This window comes from Ochotona princeps, chromosome 30, assembly GCF_030435755.1.
Source record: "Ochotona princeps isolate mOchPri1 chromosome 30, mOchPri1.hap1, whole genome shotgun sequence".
Classification (NCBI taxonomy): domain Eukaryota; kingdom Metazoa; phylum Chordata; class Mammalia; order Lagomorpha; family Ochotonidae; genus Ochotona; species Ochotona princeps.
Window position 1 is genome coordinate 11,651,626 of NC_080861.1, and position 25,557 is coordinate 11,677,182.

Consider the following 25,557-nt stretch of genomic DNA (forward strand, 5'->3'; position numbering starts at 1 on the left):
ATACTTCAACAGATGGACAGCCTTTCCTTGTTGGGGTATTGATTGCAATCATCAGTGGAAAACACAAATGCTGAGCTTTTCCTTAGTGTGATGTTTCTTTTCTGTGTGTTGGATTTCCAGCCTATGCATGCAACCACTAAGGTTTTTGGAATTAATAACATTTCCCCTCATGTTTTCAAGGTTCAAATAGAAAGTATGTGGACACAAAGTAGTTTTGGGGGAGAAGTGAAGAAAGTAGCCATATTCCAAACATCTTGCTGTTTGAGTTAACTGATTCAAACCATACTAACCCAATGTGCAAATGAAATATTGATCTTCCTTCCTGCTCACACATGAAGAATCTCAATCTAAACATTGGTTGAGTCTATTAGAGTTCTACCCAAGAGCCTCCGAATCTGACTTCAGGCTTGGCGAGCCTGGTAGGCAGTATATTCCAACAGGTTCTTTCATCAGATCAGACATACATTTTGTAGATGAAATCCTGGAGTTAAAACAGGAGTGAGATTCCTGTCCTAGATGAATAAATCAAGCAGTTTTCAGACTGCTAAGCAACCAGAAACCAGCAGGCGTCCAAGAGCAAATCCTAGCTGCTCTGGGCAACTCTGACTACTGATCTTAAGGGAAGTTGTTGCCTAACAGCCCAGATTGGTTACAGGCATTGTTACGGAACCCTTTGCCTCACCGAACTGGAACCACTCACCTATTGTGCAGGAAGCCAATCACTAACATTGCTATTGTTGAGGAAAGCAAGAATGCATTGTACTTTGCAAAGCAAGGAGCCAGGCAGGTATTGCTTAATTCCTGGGCTGCCCAAGGAGTCAGGGGTGAACGTTCTTGCAGGTTTAAGTTGGGGCCGAGAGGGGAATGATCATCTCATGCCCAAGTTCTCAGTTGGTCATTAGAGTTCATGAGTTTCCTTTGATTGGTCAATGCCATGATCTTGAGGGAATTTATGAAGGCCAGGTAGACTCCAGTTGATTTGGGGGTTATGTCTTAGGGTTACATACTGCCAAGACCTAGAATTTCCTTACCCAAATGACTTCAGGACAATACTGGCCATTATATTCTTTTATATTGGAGAAGCAAATGATTCTTTTTTTTTTTTTAAGACTTATTTTATTACAGCCAGATATACACAGAGGAGGAGAGACAGAGAGGAAGATCTTCTGTCTGATGATTCACTCCCCAGATGAGCCGCAACGGGCCGATGCCCGCTGATCCGAAGCCGGGAACCTGGAACCTCTTCCGGGTCTCCCACGCGGGTTCAGGGTCCCAAGGCATTGGGCCGTGCTAGACTGCTTTCCCAGGCCACAAGCAGAGAGCTGGATGGGAAGTGGAGCTGCCGGGATTAGAGCCAGTGCCCATATGGGATCCCGGGGCTTTCAAGGTGAGGACTTTAGCTGCTAGGCCATGCCGCCGGGCCCGCAAATGATTCTTTAATCCCATGATTAGAACCTCATAAGGTCAGCTGGATCACACTCTTAAGTCTGACTCTTTTGTTAAAAGTCAGGCAAGGGACACCTTGTGCTAAGTGAAACAGATAGGCTATGTCCTTTTACATTATGGAAATTTGGTTTCAAGATACAGAATGGAGGGGCCAGCACATTGACTCAACTAGGATAATTCTCCACCTCCCAGCACAGCATACAGTTTGGGTGCCAGTTCGTGTCCTGGCTGCTCTGCTTCCAACTCAGTTCCATTGTATAGGCTGGAAAAGCAGTCAAGGATGGCCCAAAGACTTGGGGCCCTGAACCTGTGGGAGACCAGGAGGAGGCTCTTGACTCCTCGTTTCAGATCGGTTCAGTTCCAGCCGTTGAGACCATTTGGGGAGTAAATGAGTGGATAGAAAATCTTTGTCTCTCTTCTCTGTAATCTGCTTTTCCAATAAAAAAATAAATCTTTAAAAATATGGAATGCAATAAATGGAGAGAATGGTTTAGATCATTTTGCTGGTCATCATTGAACCCTGAAACAGGCATACAGGGTACAAAGTCCTCACTCATGGCTGCAAATATGTTTAGATCTAAGAACTCTGTAGTGTAGGGCTTATAGCACACAGATCCTAAAATATTCAATGCCTTTTCTATTACAGAAAAGGTTTGCTGCCCCTGCTATGGAGATAAGGACATTAAGTTGCTGAAGTGAAATTATCCCAGCTAAAATTCAGGGTCTGTCTCTAACAATAGTGTTTGCTGTTCTGCTTGCTTATCTCCATCTTGACTGATTTTTTCATTCCATGCCCTGAATGAGTTGGGCAGTGTCACATCTAAGGCTCTTTTCACTAGTCAATGTGAGGCCGTTCTTTTTAACAATACTAATGAAGCTTGAGATGGTTTTGCTGCCGGGTCAAACCAAATGGAGTTTCAATTGTTCTGGATGGGAATTAGTCAAATATTGACCACTGCATGTGATGCAACCTTTAGAAGCAGAGGGTTTGAAGTTCAAACAAAAGAACAAGTAGGTGTTGACAGGTTTTGCTGAAGGACCTGCGGGAGGGTACCCAGTGAGTGTCCCTTATGAGATTGGGAAGGGGCAGATGAAGGAGTATACTCAGAAAATTCAGGCTGTATGTGTCACAGCTCGCTTCCTTCCTCCCTTGGCTCAGAGCTTGGTTTGCTGTTGTTATTACTATTATTATATGACATAGTCATGGCAGGTAAAGTGCTCAGATGAAAACCTTCCCAAGTCTCCACTGTTGCTATACATTTAGTTCACTCACCCTGAGAGGGGCTTGTCTTTAAGGCCTGTGATTTATAAAGACCTTAAAAGAGAACATAATCTTAAAAGCTACTCATGGACTTTGAGCTAAGAATAAATGCTAAGATTTACTCATGCACTGAGATTAAACTACCTGAACTCGTAGCTACATACAAATTTGGGTAGAAAAACTGTTTAATGTAAAATGAGAACACAAATATGTTGGTGAATTGTTCAGTGATGAGTTTCATGCCACTGGATTGTGGAATGTGCTGATACTTCTCTCATAATCTGTACACATCTTGATTCCGCGAGTCAGCCAGAAAGAACAAATTCTTCTGTCTCTTAAATAAGATTCTGTCAGCACCGTGTGATTGTGAAGGCTCATGAACCTTCTTCTATCTGAAGAATAAGCAAGAACAATTTCCATAGCAGCTATTGTTACATCTACCCCTTTCTCCTCAATGACAGACACAGCCAAAGAGTAAAGACATGAGAAGGATTCCTGTTCTGCAGAAGCAAATATAGCTGTAAATCTAGCTTCTCTCTGGCTAGACTGCTCTGTCCCACTTCTGCATACTCCAAAAAGATTGTGGAGGAGTTTAATAGTAGTTTAGTAGATTGGTTAAAATGTGGATCAAGATGCCCAAAGCCCACATGACAGTACCTGCTACCCAGCTCCGGCACCTGCTTCTAGCCTCCTGCTAGTGCAAACCCAAGATGACAGTGATGATGCTGACATCTTTGCATTCTTCTCACCCATGTCAGAAACCTGGATCACATTTCTGGCTTTTGGCATCAGCCTGAATGCCATGGTTCTTTAGACTTTTGGGAAGAGAGCTATAAGATGTGGACATTTTTTTCTCTATCTTTTCTGTCTTGCCTCTCACAACAAAAAGTATGTAGTAAAATGAAACTAAAAGGTAATGTCATTTCATACGAATTTTCCAAAAGACCGTATCAACCTATAACTAGCTTACAATTAGGTGAATGTAGCCTTTCTACATTTATCTCCTGTAAAAATGTTTTTTATCTGTAGGATAGTGTTTCACAGAAGCTCCATTCAAATCATTCAAGGATGAAGGGCAAGTGTTGGAGGACTTGTCCGATAACAGGAGGCAGCCTTATCCTCTGAGTCCTTGTCTGCTTTAACAGGTGGTAACTGTATATAAATTAGCGTTGTCTTGGACCACATGCCATTTGCAACCACACAGTCATGGCTATGTTTGTGCTATGGTGGGTGCTGTTCTTATGAGATACCAGGTCTTGGCTAGATAGGACTGCTTTTCAGTAAGTCTGTTCTTTAGGACTTTCTATGCTAAAGAAGAAAAATTACAGATGAAAACCAAATTTAAAGGTATTTTTTCATTTGCACATGCCCTTTATATCCTGACATAAATTTTTTCTTTGTAGCATGGAGTCTTTATAAGCTGAGAAACATCTGAGAAAAGGGGGATTAAAAATACTGAATAAGGAAAATAGCTCTGTGTACCTCCAAAGTTACTCACAAAACATTAATGCAGGCCATTCTTAATCTTTGCAATCATCTCTTAACACCACTGCCAGAGCATTCACAGAATTCCCCATTTTACAGACAGAGACAAGACTTAGAAGAAAGAACCTAAGCAACGGTTAAGGTTGGAGTCAAATCTCAAACCAGAGTCTTGGAATCCCAGTGTGCCTCTGTTTGCCAGTGTGTTGGGTCATGATGATAAGTTAGCCTCTTGCATAAACTAGGGATAAACTGAGCATCTCTTTCCCATGATGCTTCAGGGAGTCCTTGGTGGTGAGGGGCATCTGAAAGATCTTGCATCCTCCTTAGTTTTGCCACCTACTATAAGAAAAGCTCTCACTTGTCTTTTTTTTTTTTTCAACTTGGGGGTGTTAAGAGTAGACATCCCCGGTAGGCAAGAGTTCCAGCCAAGAGCCTTGTATGCTATGCAAGAGAACGCTGAAAATTCTATGTGCCATGGCTCTTGGTGAAAGTTGGACAACGGTCGGTCTGTTTTTCTTTCATGTTGCGTTCACGGCTGCTTGTTTTTTATTGCTGCACATGTGGCTTTTTTATAGGCGGTTGCAAGCTGGAAAATATTGTTAAGCATTTTGGCTTCAGAGTTTCTCTCAAAACGATCTGCTTAACTCCAGCATCTTGAAAGGAGAGTTCTTTTCCTTTGCTTCCTTCATGATCTATCAAAATTGCAAACTAAGATGTTCACTTTAAAGAAAAGGCAACCTTCTGGAGAGACTGTGCAATCTCAGGATTATCAGTGACAGGATATATAATGCATCTTCTATTTCTTGTTTTATGCTATGAGGAGCCTTGTTACCGAGGCTCTCTGAGGCAGGATGTACAGTTGGGTTGGGATTCCTTGTTGCAAATTAAGGGCAGTTGGTTCAGTGAATGGCAAGTGAAATGAACTCATTAATCTCCTGTAGTCTGTCACCTTTTGCTTCTTAGCTTTCTGAGTAATACCTGTTCTTAAACTTGCACACTGACCTTGTTTGGCAGCATTCTGGTTTTAAGATTCCTGGGGTTGACATAGTGCTGGTACTTCATGAATGTCAGCTCTACTACTATGGTCCAGATCTGTATCTTTTGCATTTTTAAGCCACATAAAGATAAGGTAAAAGAGTAGGATAGAAACTCACAAGCTATTTCAATAAACTCAGTTGCAACATGTTTGTCCATTTCATCTTAGATCACTGGGGAAGTCAAAGGCTGTACTGAATGTTTGAGCAATGGCGTTTACACTATTGAAGGTTAGAACTAATTTAATGGCCTTGTTTAAGCCCTACAGATACGTGTGTTACCTTAGAATCCATCCCTTGAAAATGGACAGGGACTGATAATTTCAGTGCCGCTATTCCCACCAAATACAGGAATCTTTCTTTGTCATCTTGATCTCGGTTTCTCTAGATTAAGTACACAATGTCATCCATCTAATGAGGAGCTGAGCTCATTTTACCTGTTGAGATTAACCCCAAAGAAATGAAGCATGTACCCTTATGAAATAAGATTATTGCTTATTTCATCAAATACACTGTGGTGCTCAAAGGAGAGACTCGGCCATGAGAGTTATTAAATGTGAGTGGGCTTTCAGTGCATGGAAGCAAACTTAAGTGCAAGTGGGTTTGTCTCCAAGTAGCTCCTTCTGGTGCTTTCTGCCTGGGGACAGTTCTGCCTCAAATTCATCAATGGAAGATCCCATGCATTTGAGATACTCCTTCAGTAAGGGAAGATGATCTTCCATGCAGGTGGGTAGATAGTCAGATGAAGTTGTAACAGGTGCAGCCTCTAGGTTTTCCTCTCTGATGTCTCAGTCAAACCCGCAAAAGCTCTGTGATTAACAAGTGTAAATTTCACTAAGGAAATAAAGCCCCCCATTTTGTCTTTGCTTCTCTAATCTATGGCTTTCTGTGACATTTGCATGAATTTTTGTTATTTGACTTGGGAAGAGGATAGGAAAGAAGGACAGAGAGGAGGAGTAGTATGAATCTAATTCTGTGTCATTTGAGGTCCAAAGAATCTCCAAGAACTTGATATCACTAGGCCAACCAATCTTTCACTCTGCCATGAGAACAAATATTTTAAAATACCTTGTGTTCATTTATTGTGATCCCTGCATTACCTCTAACAGCGGGATTAAGAAAATAGAGGTAAGACCCATGTAAACAACTTTGATCCTCTGGACATTAAGAGGACATCAAGTTGTGATTTTTGTTTTGTTTTTAAAGTAATGCATTTATCTTCCAGGGTCTCAGATGTCTAGTGGCTAGTTATAATCATGTAAAATTATTCAGAAGCAAAAGCACTGTTTGCTGTTTGCCTTAAAGTTCTAGATTCCTTACAAATTGTGACAACCTATCCCAGCAGGTACTTAGTATGCCCTGTTCATACTGTGATTTACTGTGTATGTCCTACCCTACTGTCTTCAGCTTTCCTCCTTCACTCATCTCTGCATGCTTCCTAGGACTTAGAAATAACTCAATTTAGTTCCAACGAAACTGTATCACATAATACAATGTAATCAATGAATAAAAAAAATAAAAAATAAATAAAAAGCGAAGGAAAAAAAGGAAAAAAAAAGAAATAACTCAATGTTTGTTGAATGACTGAACAAGTGATTCTTGCTGTAGGGAAAATTTAGAAACTTGTAGATTGCTTTTGATTGACCCCTAGATTAGGATTGCTATATGTGTCCAGTGGCCTGGGCTAGGATGCTGATCATACTATGATGTGTGCAATACTTGGAAATAATCAAATCTTCCCACCCTGATCAGAGGTCCTCAGGGGTATGCATCCCTCTCATTTGTGTAAGCAGTATGAAAGAAAAATTTTTAAATCACCTATATATTCATGACTTTCCAGTGTCCCACCAGACATTTGCATTAACCACCCCCCAAAAAGAAAATATATTTTACTTAGTCTAAAACCTAATTTGCATTTTTTGTATAAATGAAATGCATGGTGCATGATTATTTAGGCCCTAAAATATTTAGGGTGATCATTGCACTGCAAACAGAGCATAGGCTAATCTTGAATCTATTTGGGACATTTTAAAGATTAATTCAATTTCAGATCATGTCACTGACAGTGTTTCTGGATTTGAGTCGTCAATGCAACATGCTTGCTGAAACCTAACTTTGCAGCTAAAATAGTCACTAATTCAATCCATAGGGGCGAGCCTTCTTATTTCTTTACATCTAAGCTGTTACACATTGGCATAACTATTATTTAAAAAACAGTCACTTTACACTCATTCTTGCTGTTCCAATCAGGACATTATGTTAACTTCTTTGAAATTGTGTGTGTAGTGTGTAGGTAGAATGTGAATGACTGATTTTGGGGTAGTTTGCAGTTGTTATAAAGTATGTTACTGAAAAATCACTTGAGGGCACAGCATGGTAGCCTAGTGGCTAATGTCCTCACCTTGCATGCACCAGGATCCCATATGGACACTAGTTAGTATCCCGGCTGCTCCATTTCCTATCCAGCTCCCTGCTTCTGGCCTAGGAAAGCATTCAAGGACGGCCAAAAGCCTTGGGACCCTGCACCTGTGTGGTATACACAGAAGAAGCCCCTAGATCCTGTCTTCAGATCAACTCAGCTCCAGCTGTTGTGACTGCTGGGAGAGTGAATGAGCAAATGGAAGATTTTTTTCTGTCTCTCCTCTCTGTAAATTTGATTTTACAATAAAAATAAAATATTTTAAAAATCATTGGATACAAAATGTTGTTAGAAGAATAAATGGATCTAAAAGTAAATCAGTAAAAATAAGAGTGCCAATGAAGCTACTTAGAAACCAAATGTTATGTCGAGAGAAAAAGGACAGTGGTGCAGGAAGAACACCGTGCAAAGCCTGGAGTTACAAACCCAGAAGTCACAGGATGCCAATGACTGCTGCCAGACAATCACAGTCCAGGGAAGAAGCAACTAACCCTGCCAACACTGTGGTTTCTGACTTGCAGCTTCCAGAATGACTTACGATATTCTGTGATGGAAGCCCTGCGAAATTAACATAGGGACCATAGCTTCCACTGAAAACGAAAAACCAGGTTTTTGAACTTTTCCCTGACTAAACAAACCAAATTGTCTAGTTTTACCCTCACATGATTTTGTTTTCCTACTTCATGTGGTTCCATTGGCTTGAACTAATGAATAATATTTGGGGGAAAGCTTTTTCCTTCACAGTAGATCAATCTTGATTCACAATGTTCACATTATTAAAAAATGAATCAGTGCATTCATCTGCTTTTTTTTCTTTTTTGGTCCTGTCCTGGAGTGCCAGACTCGTAAACCCTATCTTGACTCCCTCATGGTCTTCTTAATGCCCATTCTACTCTTGGTTTGTCCCCAAACTTTGAAAGGCTAGCTACTGCTGTCTTACTGGCCTCTGTGAGCTTCTCCAGAACAGTAATTCACATAACAAGTTTATTTTCAAGTTCTAGTCACTGCAAGATTATTGGTGGCAGTGATCTTATCATTGTAAGAATCAAGTCTTTATTATCGTGAGCATTGCTTTGTTGGCTTACCCGGCTTGCTGTCTCCAAGAATTGTGAGCTATAAATTTAGATGACTTTGTCTGACCTTCAAATGTCCTGAATTCTTGGTGGCTTCTCCTCTTGGAATACACAGATTTTAACTACTTCCATGTCAAGTCCTCAGTCTTTTGCCTTCAGTTGTACATTCCTGTCCTTGAGACTTAGAGTTCATTTTGTTACTTGATCAATTCTGTACACGATGCTGGCCTTTATCTCGGCGCCTTTAGTTCTCCACAGCTGCAATTCTTTAGTTTCTTATAGCTAAAAACTTGTCCAACAGCCAAATTTTCTTCTCCTTGGATCTGCAGGGTTGAAAGGTCATTTTTCCTAAATTAAAAATATATCAAATAATCCTTGAATAAATTTAAATGAGATTTATATTAATGTTCATTTCTCAAACATTATGTATTTGCTTATATGAAAAGCAAGCTAGTATGTTAACTACCTAATAGGAAGCTAGCTAGTCCATGAACAAAGAAAGATACCTATGAGAAAGAATTAACGTTGACAGTTTGTGCAGGTAAATAACACTTTAATGATCAACATATGGTTGAAAAGAACACTACCCTTAAGTGTATGTAGTAAGCTGCTTTTATGCAAATAGCTTGGTGTAATGTTGGACAACCCAAGAGCTCACATGAATCATGATAAAACAGACATGAAGTGACCTTCATAGCCTCACTGACTCCCCTCCTTACTTCCTGTCATTAATTTCAGGGTTTGTTTACTGTGTCGTCTTCCAGAAGCAGTCTTACTTGGGAATTCAAACAAAATAACAAATCCAAATGTGATATACCACTGTTTTTTTAAAATATTTTTAAAAGATTTTATTTTTACTTGAAAGGCAGAGTAGGAGAGAGAGAGAGAGATGATCTTCCATCTGCTGATTCACTCCCTAAAATGGCTGCAGTGGCTGGAGCTGAACCAATCCAAAGCCAGGAGCCAGGAGCTTCTTCCGGGTTCCCACATGGGTAAAAGGTCCCAAGGCCTGGGCTGTCATTCCTGCTTTCCCAGGCCACAGGCAGGGAGCTGAATGGGAAAAGGAGCTGCCAGGATTAGAACTGGTGCCCATCTGAGATCCCAGTGCATGCAATGTGAGGACTAGAGCTGCTAGGCTCTTGTGCGAGGACCTGACATACCACTATTTGTAATTTATACTATTTATAACGTCTTTACTACTTAACACTATTTCTTGATCCCTGCTTTGCAAACAGAAAGCAAAACTGTATATTTGTTACTGGACAAAATTATGAAATACTACGAAATAAAGGAAGACCATGGTTGTTATGCAGGAATCCTAATATTGTAACTAAAAATATAATTGAAAAAGCCTTTAAAGGAATATGTGAAAAACAGTAGCAAGGATGCATGCATAGCAGAGGAAAACCACAAATTAGTAATACACAAACATTTCACTAAAAAATTCAAATGTCATATATAAAGTCATCTTAGTAGTAAAAGATACAGCTCAGGAGAGATACTGCCATTTTATGTCCATTAAAGTTGCAGAAATTTAAGAACTGTGATAACAAGTGTTGGAGAATGTAGATCAATGAATATTTTGAGACACACTGCTACGGAAAGGTAATATTAGAGTATTCTGAAATGACTCAACACTCTCCTATAAGACGATTCAGAACTTCCATGACTAATCTGATTTCTAGGAATTATCTTAGAGAAACTTTTTAATGTGCTTGTCAGGATTCATCGAAACACTCGTCATAGTTTTAAAAATTTTGTATCTAAATTCCTATAAGCGGCAAAGGTGAACATATATAGCTCATTCATTGAAGTCAATATAATTTCTCAGAGCAGACATTTGACCTGAAGACTCCCATTGGGATGCCCACGAGCCATGTCAGAATGGCTTTACTTCTCATTTCAGCTTTATTACTGTGTCCCCTAGGAAGCAGCCAGCGATGGCTCAAGTGGTCGAGTCTGTCTGCCATCTGTGTGTTTTGTCCTAGAAAAATGAACAGCTGGAGAAGAGAGCAGAACTATACAGTGGCACAGGGAGCCTGGCCCACTCATAATAAACCGCACAGAGGGGTTTAGCAAGACCTGTTCCGATGAGTCTTGTGTGTCACCATTCTTGGCTTTTTGGCCTGCTCCAGGGAAGAAAGGTGAGGGAGAAGTGAAAATGGTGCCGTGTTTTGGAGTTAGCATGTTCTAAACTCCATCAAAGTCTAAAGTAACCGATAGCTTATTAGTTACTGAGCCAGTGAATGCCATGGGAGGAACATATGGGTGGACAGTAGAACTGAGGTTATAATTGGTGATATAGTCATTTTCTAATATGCTTTACCATATGCATGGACTTGTTTCACTTTGTAGCTACTAGCTGTACAGGTTTTTTTTCCCAAAGATTTGGTTATTTTTAATTGGAAAGGCAAATATACAGAGAAAGATCTTCTGTCCATTGGTAAACTCCCCAAGCAGCTGCAACGGCCAGAACTGAGCCGATCTTAAGCCAGGAGCCCGGAACTTCTTCCAGGTCTCCCGAGCCAGGTGTAATGTCCCCAGGCTTTTGACCATCCTCGCCTGCTTCGCCAGGCCACAACCAGGCAGCTAGAAGGGGAGTGGAACAGCCAGGATTAGAACCTGTGCTCGTATGGGATCCTGGCATGTGCAAGGCAAGGACTATTGTGGCAGGCTCTAAATGTACAGTTTTTAAAAGATAATGAAAAATAGTTCTATTCTCCATGTGTTAGAAAGAAACATGTTTCTACTCTTAATACAATTTTTATTTTAAAAAGACAAGAGGGTAATAGAAAAAGTTTTAGCATTAAAAGTAATTGTACAAATGAAAGTTTAAAAGAAATGTAATTTAAGGTTGTATCTGCTGTTATGAAGTAAGGAATTGATTGTCAGTGTTATCTGGGCTACAAAGAAATGAACACTTGCATTCAACTTGGAGTAGAAGAGTGGAAATTAATTTGTCCTTTCTAAAGAGAAAAATTGCAGTAATTAAAATGTCCTTCAAATATCCTTTTATGTATTTTATTCCTATGAGTTTTCCATGAAAAAATGTTGTCTTAGGAAAACATACAAATAAAAATATTCAATGGGAAATCAAGTTAGAGTTGATAGGTTTAATTTTCAAGTGTATGACTAGCACATATTTGGTCATGCTCAAGTAGTGTATTGTCGCATTAATGATGACGATGCTGCTTACCCTGTTGCTTCCACAACTCAGCATTACACACATGGAGGAATTACTCACCTAGAGGAAGCAAAGAGTTAAATTTAGAGACATTGCTTTGGAGCTTGGGTCTAGCCCCTCAATGGTGAGACCCAAAGTCTGGGCAGAATTCCATATTGCTTGATCTCAGATTAATACTGTGAATGAGGCAAGTGGATCAACATGCACCCTGTGCAGAGGCCCTTGAGAACTACCTATCCTCACAATTCCCTGTGTATTTTGAACATCCCAACTGCAGATTTGATAAAATGGGGACAAGCATTCGCTTACAAGCTGAAACAATGATAACACACCACTAGCAAATCAAAGTAACCCTACAGTTAGGATCTCACCAATTAACAAAGAACAATTCTCCGTAGGTCTTGAAGAGTACTAGCAGTTCAAGGAAAAACGAGCATAATGCCAGATTATGTTGGTTGGAATAAACAGCCCCAGAATGCACACATAATGTCATCCATTAATTTAAAAAACTCAAAACTTTGAGGGGATCATGCCATCTAATAAACAATGTCAGAAATCAATCATGTGGGAACTCATCTATGCAAACCTTTAGATTAAGAGAGTTCAAAATTAGCTGTTTTAAGAAACTTGGTAAGCTTCAAGAAAACAATGAAAAGATATGTTGAAAAGTACATGAAGTTAAATTAAAATGATAGGAGAAAACTAATTTAGTTGATTAACCAGCATAAAAATGAGTAAGTTCAAAGATTCGCAAATCAGAAGAGAATAAAAAATGTCTAAAAGCAGTGAGCAAAACTTATGGGGACATTTTGATAGAATTAAAAGTATCTATTAAAAATCTGCAGCATTGAGATTTAGGAGAAATGTGATAATGCCAGCATGACGTAAAGTTAAAAACCTGATATCAAAGATCCTCCCAAAGCTAGAGAAAGACATAGTCTTAAAACCACTTATTCTCCTATTTCTGAACAAATAGATGTTGTTGTTGAACATCAGTATGGGTTTAGGACAGTGTTAGAGTTTATGGATAGTGTTTATATCTGGATAATGGAATTATCTGTAACACTCTTTCAGGTACCATCTTAGTTGTAGTAGTATCCTTACTGCTTAGTACTTGAAATGTAGTAGGTATTCACCAGGTATTTGTTGTGTGGACATGTCTAAAAATAACTAGTTGGATTCATTAAAGTAAAAGAGGAACTTCAGATAATAGTTATATGCAGCTGAAGCTAGATACCTTACTGAAATCTAGGTCATTATTCTTAGCGTTCTTATCTGATTCCATTTCCAGGGAGTGAACCCTTTACAGGGACATTTATATTTTGGAACACTAACTTTTAACTAGGATCTTGACTCTTCAGTCACAGAATTTCCAAGGAGATATCTTTGAGTACAGAATTTATTTTATCAGATTTTTTGAAACATTTTCCATCTGGCATCCATGTACTGCATCCATGACTACGGCTCTTTCTGTATTAATAGACTTCAGATAGCTTATAAATGTTATTACTATCCATGGTAATCATAATCACTACCTGTACTAGAAACTGTATGAATTGCCCCATTTATCATGGCAGAGATATGATTTTTTGAGTTCACTTACTAATGAATACCGTTGTATCTAGGAAAGTGTCTCGTGACTCTTCCTAAAAAAGAGCATCCACAACTCTTCACAATTGCACATGTGTACATTGGGGGAAAGAGAATTGATTGAAATCAACTTGAAGTCATTGCCGAAGAATGCATCTTTGTAATGTAGATAAGAAAAATTACTAATATGATCTAAATGTCCCAAGAAGAGATTCCCCAGAGAGCTACAGTTCAGAGGATGCATGGTGTTAAATTAATGGTGAATATTTTTTTCCTTCTTTAAATTTTTCATGAGATGATTATATGGTCAAAGGGATTCCCCCACAAACTCCCCTAATTATTCCCCACAGTGTTTGCCCCCATATTATTACAATAATATAGTCCTTCAGCAATAGTCACAATTTCAACATTTTGCTATTTAAGTGTATCATGGCATTGTGGCAATGGAAGAAAATCATATTGTCAAGGTGTATTTAACAGTTCCACTGTGAGTGATTCTTTTACTGGGAAGTAGAGATGCATGTACGTAAGTGTCTCATCACTTCCTGGTATACTGGTCTCCATTATACCATTCATCTCAATATAGACGTATATACCTATTTAATATATATCTACTTGTATCTATATATATGCAAACTTCATGCAAGATATGGGTAGGGATACATATATTCTTCAGGATAGCTTTCTCTATTAATTATCTATATGCTATACACATTATATATATTTAATATATTATCGTTATATATATATGAAATTTTCCTTTTGAGATTGGCTTATTTCACTGAGCAAATTGGTCTCTAGTTGGGACAATTTTGTTGCAAGTGATAGAATTTCATTCTTTGTCATAGCTGAGTAGTATTCCATGGAGTGGATGAACCAGTTTTCTTTATACAGTTCTCTTTCAACAGGCATCTGGATTGTTTCCATGTCTTTCTTATTGTGACTTATGTTGCTTTAAATATAGAATTTCAAGTCATTTTTTTCATATGCAGATTTCACTTCCTTTGAATATAGTCCTAGGAGTGGGATAGCTGGGCCGTATGTTAGATCAATTTTCAGTTATCACAGTACTCCCCATACTGACTTTCACAGTAGCTGCACTACCTATATTTCTACTAAGAGCAGAATAGGGTACCTTTCTTCCATTACCATATCAACAGGTGTTGTTAGTAGCTTTCTGAATGTAGCCCAGTTTCACTGAAGTTAAGTGGAATTTCAATTTAATTTTTATTTGTGTTTCTCTAACAGCTAGGGAGACTTAGCATTTTTTCATATGTCTGTTAGCCATTTGAATTTGTTTTTTTGAATATGTCAGCAAAAGGGAAGGAAAAAAAGAAAAATGCCTGCTCATTTTTCTCACCCATTTCTTCACAGGATTATTTTGCTGTCATTGAGTTTCTAAAGCTCTGTGTAAATCCTGGAATACTAGTCTCCTACCTGTTGTGCAGTGTATAAAGATTTTCTCCTGTTAAGTTGATTCTTAGCTTTGTTGAGCATTTCCTTGGATGTACAGAAGCTTCTTGGTTTGATGTAGCCCCATTTGTTTATTTGGCTTTGCCTGCCTCTGCTTTTGGTGACCTTTCTTAGTCTTTCCCTATTCCTATATCTTGTAGAGTGCTTCCTGTATTTTCCTCCAATAGTTGGATGGTTTCTGGGTGCATATTTAGGTCCTTGATCCATTTAGAGCTGATTTTTGTGTAAGGTGACAAGTGGAGTTCTTACTTCTGCAAGCTGCTATCCAACTGTCCCCACAGCATTTGTTGGAAGATTTTTTCCCTGGATTGTTTTTAGTTCTCTTGTCAAAGATAGGTTGGCTGTACATTTATGGGCTCCCTTCTGGTGTTTCTATTATATGCCGTCTGGTGTTTCTGTACCAGTAACAGACTGTTTTGCTGACCACTTCCCTGTAGTATATTTTGAGGTCTGGAATTGTGATTCCTCCAGCTTTATTTTTGTTCTTCAGGATAGCTTTGTCTATTCGTGGTCTTTTGTATTTTAAAACTCTTTATATGAATCCAGCCTCACCTTAATACCAAAGCCAGTCAGAGAGATCCTTCAGGTAGGATTCATCCCTCGTGTGCAGGAATGATTTAACTTACACATGTCTAAATGTGAAATATCACATCAACAAATTGAAAAATAAAAATCATATGATCCTCTCTAGATGCAGAGAAGGCATTTAATAAAATTAAACACCATTTCATGCTAAAAAAAAAAAACCCTTAAAAAGATAGGCAGAGAAACTAACACTCTATAATATAATCAAAGCAATTTGCAGAAAATTCAATGCCAGCATTATATTAAATGGGGAGATGCTGGAAGCTGTTCTACTAAGATCTGGAACTAGACAAGGATATCTGCTTTTACCACTGCTACTCAACATACTATTGGAAGTCCTAGCTAGAGCTGTTAGGCAAGAAAAAGTGATTAAAGGATTTCAAATCTGAAATGAGGAATTAAAATTAGTCAAGAGACTACTGGAACTTATTAGAGTTTGAAAAGATAAGAATACAAAATTATTGAACATAACTGATATACCTAGTATAAACAATTCCATGGCTGAGAAAGAACTTGTAAGTAAAGTCCCCTTAGACTAGTGAAGAAGAATCTTATACTTTTGAATAAACCTAACCAAAGACATGGAAAATCTCTATTATGAAAATTATAAAACATTTTTAAAAAATAGGACAAGACATGAAAAGATGGAGAAATTTACCATATTCCTGAATCGGTAGAATCAACATCATCAAAATGTCCATATTATTGAAAGCAATATACAGAATCCGTATGATCCCAATCAAAACCCCAGCAATATTCTCACAATAGAAGAGACCAAAATTCATCTGGAAACACCAGGGACCACATAGAGTATTTAGATCCTTGCAGTGTGTGTGTGTGTGTGTGTGTGTGTGTGTGTGTGAAAGAGAGAGAGAATGTTCCCTCAGTATAGGTCAAATTAATCAATCCAAAGCTCGATCAGTGAAAGCAGGTCCTGCAGGGCTCCACAACAGTGTCTCTAGGTACATAGCTCTGTGACAGCCTGAGTCGAATCCAAAAATAAATACTAGTGTGTCAAGATGAATAAATGATCTGCACGGCCTGCAGGCAATTCTCCATAAAAACTGCTTTTTCCTGCCAACATTTTTGTAAAGCATTGAGCAGTCATGAATTTGGGGGTTAGACCTACTTGTCAGAGAGCCAAGGAGCCAATGGAACAGCCCACCTTTGGGAACAGGAGCCTAGGTAGTACCCAGGGGAAGGTCAACTTGTTCCCCTGCAGAAAATAATCAGTTCCAGTGGACAGTGGGTGATGGAACACTCAGGGCAACGTGTTCAATAGCAACCTGCAGGCCATACCGTGAGCTTGGATGCACTCTTCTCAGTGGCTTCTGGTCCTGTATGTGCCCTTGTGAGTTTCCCAGAGGTCTGCTGCAGGACAGCTTAGGATCATGGGGAAAGGTCCTTGGCATGGACCCTTAGTGATGTGTAGATTTTTGCATAGGGAGGGTCAGTTCCTAATTTGGAGGTGAGAGAAGAACACAAAGAACCTGTGGGTCAAATGGAAATGGACCATGATGATGTCTGAACAAGAGTTCTTTCTCAGAGTTCTACTTCAACAGAAATGCTTGGATCCAAGAAGACCTTCAGCTCAACTGGAAGAGATCTCCTCAGACGCAGAATGGAGCAGTCAATCATTGTGTTGCTTTAGTCTAACCACCGACAGACACACTAAACACAGATGTTCATGGGAGAAGATAGTTTCTAAGTGGAATGCCCTCTTTGGTGTGCTCATGATAGTACTGATGGGAGCAACAATATGTATGCATGTGTTAATTTGAGAGGAAAATAAAAATCTTAATCTCCCTGTAAGTGTCTTCCATCACAAAACATGACAAGAGAAATTTAACTGACAAGTTGTGTTGGAGGTCTCAGGGTGCCCCATCTTCTCAGGGAAAACAACTAAAGACTGTGCTTCTTTAACAGGTGAATGAAAGTGCTGAGTGATTCCTTGAGGTCTGTTTAATTAGTGCTAATATAGCAATGACAGCAATTTTCTGATTTCAAATGATCAATGGCAAGACCTTCCTCTTGAAGAGAGACTTTGATCCTGTCCCAGATTTTTTTTCTTTGTCCTTAGCTATTTCTGTCACTGGCTGTTTCAGGATAAGCTCTCATCAGTAATAGTCATAAATGATTTACAAAAGTAATTCCTGTCTAATCACTTGGGACTCAGCATTTTTACGATGCTGCCAGATGGGCCATCAAAAAGCGCAGTTCAGAAACTTGTGATAAATAGAGAGAGAATCAATTTCCTGAAGACAACTAATTTGTTTGCATGGATTTTTCTCAATCCTTTCTCATTTTCTTTTTTTTTCACTCTTGTTTGTGATGAAGTCAAAAAGAATTCCATAAATGCAAGAATGTTGGATGCTTTTGGCATGCATTACGTGTTTTAATGTCGCTTCCATGGTTCTCATGTGTTAAAAGGACATGTTAGTCCAATGGAAAGATGGAGGGAAAAAAATTTTTAGAAGCCCCAAGCTTTTATTATTGTTTAATTTTATATTTAACATTGTTACATGGTTAAGGGAGATGAACATCCATGTGGTCTCTGATTAGGCTGGTGAGGGTTGAGGTATGGATGAAGGGGGTGGGACAAATGTGTTAATTTTTTTCTCCTGTGTCCACAGCAGGGGAAGGAGACAGGGGCATTCCTTGCTGTCAGACCACCCAGGGATGGGAGCAGGGACTGGCAGTCTTTTGATGATGCATTAGAGACCCCATCTGAGGAAGTGTTCTGAGGGCATAACTTGAGTGGTTTTGATAGTTCTGAGGCATCATCAGCTTCATTGCAGGAGGGTTGAGAAAATCTTTCCAATGTCTGTTGGCTGGCCAAGTCCACCTTAGAGCATCCACAGACGCAGGAACATGTTGCAAAGCTTGACCAGAACAGTGGCCCAACCTCTTCTGGTTTTCATCCTCTGATAAGAGCCTCGACGTCTTAGGCTGCCATAGATGAGGTGGTTGTCATGCCCGCTGTGTGCATCTGAGCATGTTGAGCATTGTTTAACATCAGCAAGGCCTAATCCCAACACATGCACTCCAACGTCAGACCACATATATTTTGATTCTCTCTGTGGCTGAGGTTTGAGTGCAGCTAGCTTGTTGGGGAATCCCCGAAGAAACTTCCCCTGGGGTGATCTCAGACTTGACTCTTTCATGTGCCAGCCAATACAGGGTCATGTTTGGTTCATCATCTGCCCTAGCCTACACACATACTGGTAGATACAGGTGCCTTGTCAGTTCCTCACCAGCCCCATCTCTCATATGAACTGATGGGTGTTGTGGCTTAGCCTAGCCTAGCACAGAATAGCCTGCCACGGACCCAATCTTCACACATACCAGTGGGTGCCATGGCCTAGTCACGGTAGCCCCCAACAACCTCCACCAGGCTCATATCCATACCCAGCCCCAGATCTTGCTGGATCAGCATTTGCTGTGGCCTAGCCTTGTCCGTCCCACATTCTGACTCTTGTACACGTACCTGGCTACTGTAGTTCAGCTCAACCAGACCTGCCCCCCAGACAGCCCACATGCACGCCATTTTGAGAAGTGCTGTTGTGTTGCCAGCCTAATAAAACCAACAGCTCTGGCTCTTGTGATCACCACCGTGAACTGTAACCTAGCACAGGAGTCCCCAAAGCTTCCCTAAGAGGCCAGCTCCCAGGGCCAGGTCTTGCACAAGCCAGCAGATGGTATGACCCAGTCTCAGTATTTGCCAGCAGGTGCTGGCAAATGATGTCTCAGACTGGTCCACTGCAGTCTCATCTATTACCTGTGGGTGTAACAACCTACCCCAACCTGGCCAACCTCCAACCTCATGTGAACTGGTTGGTGTTGCAGTCCAAGCAGGCCCCTGTCCTGGTTCTCATTCTTGCTAATTTGTGCTATGCTCTGACCCTTAGACCGACCTGTCCCCCGACCTGCCCACATGTATGCCAGTAGGTGCTGCAGCCCAGCCTGGTCTAGTGTGTTCCCAGCTAGGAGCTGTGGCCTAGCAGGGGGGTTCCCCAAGTTCCTTTTCCAGGTCTTCCAGCCCCAAATCTTGTATGTGGCAGCAGGTACTGCCACTCAGACTAGCATGGCCATCCCCCAGGTGTAGCACTCAAGAGTAGGTACTATGGACTCGCCTAAGTGGCCCACATTCATTCTGGCTCTCACTAATGAGTGCTACAGCCTGGCCAAATCTTACCCACCCAGACCCAGCTGTCAAGTGATCTGGTGGGTGCCAAGGCCTGGCTCAGCCTGTTCTATACCCATTCTGGCTCTTTTGAGCTCCAGTAGGTGCTGGAACCTAACCCAGTCTGGCCCACTCCCAGGCCCAACCCACACACAGGCTAATGGATGCCATAGCCTTGCATGGTCTGCCCACAGCATTGGCCATTTCACCACCGGGAGCTGTAAAATCAAGAGAGGGAGTCCCCAGAGTTCCCCCACCAGGCCTGTTCCTACCCTGGGTTTGCGTGTGCTGGCAGGTGCTTCAACCTAGCATGGAATAGCCTGCCTGCAGGCTCAGCTTTTGCTGGTGGATATTGTACTCTAGTCCAGCTGGACATGGCCCACACCATGTCCTGACTCTCACATGCCAGTGGGTGCTGTAGCCTGGCCTAGCCAGGCTTGTCTTTAGACCAAGCCCAAACAGATACTGATGAATGCTGCAGCCTTGCCTGGCTGACCTTCCCAGTTCCTCTACTAGGCCTGCTCCCAGCCCTGGATCCTACACATGCCAGAGGGTGCCATAGTCTGACCTCAGTTTCAGTCTTTTCATGTGCCAGCAATGCTACAACGTAGCTCTCCCACCCACCTCCCATCTCCAGCTCCTATGAATGGTAGGTGGGTTCCTGTCAGCTAAGTTCTGTGGTCCAGCCTGACTTGGCCCATCACCAATCCCAGCTCTCCGTGTAAAACGGTGGGTACCACAGTCCTACAGAGGTGAGTCTACAAGTGCCCTGCAAAATCTGCCCCCAGAGCTGGTTCTCTTCTATTTGTGGTGCAGCCCACCCTGACATGACTCACCCCCTGCTCTGAAATCATGAGCAGGTACTGTGGCTTAGCCCATCCAGGCATGCCCTCTAGACCAAATGTCTGTATGCACTGACAGGCAGGCAGTGGAAGATGCTTTCTACCCCAGCCCAGCTCTCCCACGTGTACTTGTGCTTTGGCCTGACCCAGAAATGCCCTCTGGTTTCCTTCCCCTCTAAACCTCTCCATCTCAGTTTAATCACCTACCTGTGAGTACAATATCCTGGCCCCTGGAAAGCCCCAGAAGCCATTCCTCCCCTGTCAAACATATGCTCAGTTGCTCCTACTTAGCTATGTCATCAGACCCCATTCCCTGGGCTATCTGCAGTCTCAGACTGGGGGCTGGTGTTATGTGTCCCAGGCAAGCCTTTCCCGACTTCCGTCGTCGTCGTCATCATCATCATCATCATCATCATCATCATCATCATCACAGAAGGCAACTATCCTGGCACACTGGTATAGCTAACATGAATTTGGCATTAACCAAGCCCAGAATGCCCACCAGCATAGCTAGTATTCTCCCAACAGTGTAACATTTTCTTAGTACAAGCTTTTTTTTTCCAACAGTGTAACACTTGCCTAGGTAAAAGGCAAATGAGGTAGTTGCCTACAGCTGGGGAAAAGCCCTAAGCTTTTATTTCATTTTTCTGTGTATTTCCCATAAAGACTTTTGGCATGATGCTTGCACCGATTTTTGTGTTAATACTCATATTATCTGTGTTTTAGTATTGTCTCCTATTAATTGGAAATGTTCCTCAGGATCCATCTTTACTTTTCCTAGACCACACTACATGAGTATTATATCTGTAGTAAAGAATTGTTCTGTTCCTTCTGGGGTGATCATTAAACTTGGATCTCATGGAATTTTCCAATGTTGAATCCAGGCATTGTATTTCCCCATACTTCATTCAGGGGTATGTCTTTGATCAGTAAATTTCTCACAGATTTTATTGAGTGAAGTAAAGGATCCAAAAGTGAATTCCAACGAATTTGATCCCAAAAAGCGTGGGAATATTAAACCACTTTGCTACATTGTATTTCCACTAGCAAAACTTAGCAGAAATTAACTTCCTTGAGGAAGACTATACCATCTATATAAGCACTTGAAATGGTACCTCTTAAACCAGAAATTCTGTTTCTAAATTACAGTCCCTCAGTGTACATTAAAACAATGGTAATCCCATGTAGCAAGGTGCAATGGTGTGCTTTGATGACAAATCTATGGGGAGAATGTTCCTGTGTTGTCTCTTATTTCAAAGTTAGGAAATCCCACAGATTTGCTGACGTTTGTTTCCCTCTAAAGCAGCAGAAAAAAGTGGGCACGTGGAGAACAGTTCTCCTGGGGAAAAAGGCTAAGTGTTGACATCGTACAGAGTCCCAGCAGTTATTCTAGAATTACTTAACAGCTTTGCAGAAGCATGATCATAATCGAGAGCTTTGAACATTGGATTTCTAGTATTTAAATGATTCTTCATCTTTAGATCTTAGAAGACCTAAGGTGATGGCTTTGCTAATGTAGCAGATGAGAAACCCTCATGGAATGATTGTTTCACTACAACTGGATTGCCTGTAGTGATTAAATAATTTATAAACCATGCAGTGTCACCTGTGGGGCCATATTGTGAGCTAACTGTTCTTCAGATTTCCTACTCTCCTTTTAAAAGATTGTGATAGGTGAAAAGGAATGTAACTGTCTTAAACTGTTGGTAATTTTGTGGAGATCATTTTGTTTGCGAGGATAGAATTTTCTTTGTCACAGCATTTTTTTAAAGATTTATTTATTTTATTACAAAGTCAGATGTACACAGAGGAGGAGAGACAGAGAGGAAGATCTTCTGTCCGATGACTCACTCCCCAAGTGAGCCGCAACGGCCGATGCGCGCCGATCCGAAGCCGGGAACCAGGAACCTCTTCCAGGTCTCCCACGTGGGCGCAGGGTCCCAAGGCATTGGGCCGTCCTCGACTGCTTTCCCAGGCCACAAGCAGAGAGCTGGATGGGAAGTGGAGCTGCCGGGACTAGAACCGGCGCCCATGTGGGATCCCGGGGCATTCAAGGCGAGGACTTTAGCTGCTAGGCCATGCTGCCGGGCCCACGAGGATAGACTTTTCTATAAAGATTGTTGGATAGTAGCTGTTGCAGTTTATTTCCTCCTGTTGGTTAGATACAATAGCATGTGATTTAATGCACACAGGAGTGCAAACAATTCACAAATGCGTTGATGTAAAGACTGAGGATTGTGGAAGTGAGACTTCTACCCAAAATAAATTCCAGAAACTTTAGTCTATATTCTTTATATGTTGATCTAGGACCACACAGGTTTTGCATAGTTTACAGCAAAGATCTTTTAAACTGTGGTTTCCTTTTTTTACTTTTATGAATTCATAGTTGTTGCCTGTTGTTGTGTTGGACGTTGTAGAGAAGGGACTGACTTACTGTACTCCACACTGCTGTCTCTGACATTTAAAGAGAAATACTTTCTCTAGCAGAGGTTACCACGTGTGTAGTGAGCAAGCTGAGACACACTGCATTGACTCCTGCAAAACTTTGGGGGCATCGTTTTGTTTCCCTCCTCCAAGTCTACTCTGTTCAAACAATTTTGTATTATTTCAGCCCCTTTTATAGCTGGTGTATTAAGCAGTCAAAAATCTTTCCAGAATAATTTTTTACTCTTGCAATATGCTTGTCATAATTATCATTTAAAGTTCTCTATGTAGTCAGTACTTCTTTTGCATTTAGATGGTTTTCATTTTCTTCAAATGTAGAAAATGCCAAAACAAACAGCTCTCACACTTCCAGATTTTTTTTCACTTATTCTTTTTAAAATCACATTCTTTGGTTAAATTTTGAAGAATGGAAAAAGTGGTATAAAGGTTTTATACTAACAACCAATTTCTACATTGTGGTGTCCATTTTTAAACAGTGAGGGTAGTTAATCAACAGTTAATCCCTATTTTAAGTAGACTAAAGAATATAATTGCTACTGAAAATTTTGCTCCTCACAGGAAATAGTTGAAGCTTCCTGTTCCTTTCTGCCCCATAACTATACAACTTTTTGGCATAGTTGGGTTAAAAATGAATCTTGTCTTCAAAAGTTTACAAGTGATAAAAATATACTTTCCAGCTAATGAAAGGGAAATAACAGATAAAAAGATGCATGTTCCTAACAAAGTACTATTAATACACTAAAAGTAAGCTTCAAGTATAGCCATAATAATAATTACAACTTTTCTGTAAAGAATTTATCATTTTTAATAAATGAATGCTCTGTAATTGTTTTCCATAAAGTTTTCTCACCTTTATCAACACATGGGAGTTCTTTGGTGTGCTGGGGTGACTAAAAATTGCCACTGGTGTGAGTGCCGGCCGAGGATGTTTATCTGTTGTGCTGCAGAACTTATCACAGAAAAATCCCGACAAAGCTTGTTTTTCTCAATGCCTGTAAACCCCATTGAGTAACACACATCCGGAGATATGGCCTTCCTGATTGGTGGGGACAGGTGTTGGCCTAAGGTATAAGTTCTTTGTAGACAAACACTCCCTTAATATTTTCTGGGTGTTAGATAGTCCCACATGTCCTTGGAATATGCACCTGCAGATAAAATACAGAGCCAGGCCTTCATAAAGTTGGCAGTCTGTGATATTCTCTGTCTTGACCTTTAAAGTAGCAAAGACATGATAGAAACTATCATTGGCTGTATAAGCACAAACCAGGGGGCCTCAGATAGTTAGACATTCTGAACAGTGAAAAGCATTTCATCATTGGCTCCCTCAACCCTCCTGTGTTCTGGCTTCATTATGTGTCTCACTTTTCCACTGATCAGATTTTCCCAACATTTGATTCTATGTTATCATTTTATTTAAGATTTATTTTTATTGGAAAGGCAGATTTACAGAAAAAAAAAAGGAGAAAAGAAGAAATATCTTCCATCACTCTCCAAATGGCTGCAATAGAGAAAGCTGAGCTGATCGGAAGCCAGGAGCCAGGATCCTTTTTCAGGTCTCCTACCCAGGTGTAGGATTCCAAGGAATTAAACTATCCTTGGGCCACAAGCAGGGATCTGGATGGAAATTGGAGCAGCCAAAACACAGACCCAAGCCCTGTGGGATACCGGTGCTTGGAGGTGGAGGATTAGTCAGTTGAGCCAACTGGGCCCTCTACCTTATTCCTAATTCAAAGAAAATTCTCATGGAAGAGAAGTGAACTTCCAAGAGTGTTTCAATCCTCAGATTGTTCCGATATAAACAGAGGGATCTAAGAAATTAATTTTAATGTGAAAGTGTTTGCACTGAAGTGATCACATAGGAACATTGAAAGAGTACATCTGTAAAGTTCCAAAATCATTCCTGAGTATGATTTGTTTCATTGTACCTACATTCTGATTGCACATTTCATTGTTTTGTTTCAATTAGCTCAGTTATAATTGCTTGTCAGCATCTCATTCTGGCAATAAATTTGTCATAAAAAGTAGCAGTTACCAAATTGTATTGTTCATCAATTCATTACTTGTTTCCTTTATCTTTTCTTACTACTACTTTGGAACACACTCTTTGCAGACAGTTGCTGTAATGTATTTTATAGGAAGATTTTTATCCACTACCTCAATTTTGTTTCATGTATGAAGAGTATATTGCTTTTTACAGTAAGAAAGAACTGAATCATGAGAATGAAAGAGAAAGCAAGCTATGGAAATACATACACTGTGGAAATAAGTGCATTTACTGCATTGATACAATATGTATATATGCGTTATATGCTTTTGGTTTCAAAATGTCAACTATGTAAACTTTTTCTAAGATCAAATAAGTAACAAAAATACTTAACTGCACCATTTGGATGAAATATGTGTTACGATTAGACTGGACATTACTGTAGAAAGCAAAATATCGTAATGACCTAAATTATACATGAACTGATAAATGGGTAAAGAAATTGTGACATAAAAAGCTGCAGAAGAGCATTATTGGGGCTAGTGCTGTGGCA

The 25,557-nt window shown here is 40.3% G+C and overlaps 1 protein-coding gene across 2 annotated transcripts in view; it reads left to right on the plus strand.

Annotated features, from left to right (window-relative positions):
* Positions 1-25,557, plus strand: part of RARB (retinoic acid receptor beta) — a 350,041-nt gene that overhangs the window by 1,256 nt on the left and 323,228 nt on the right. The gene's annotated exons all lie outside the window — the stretch shown is intronic.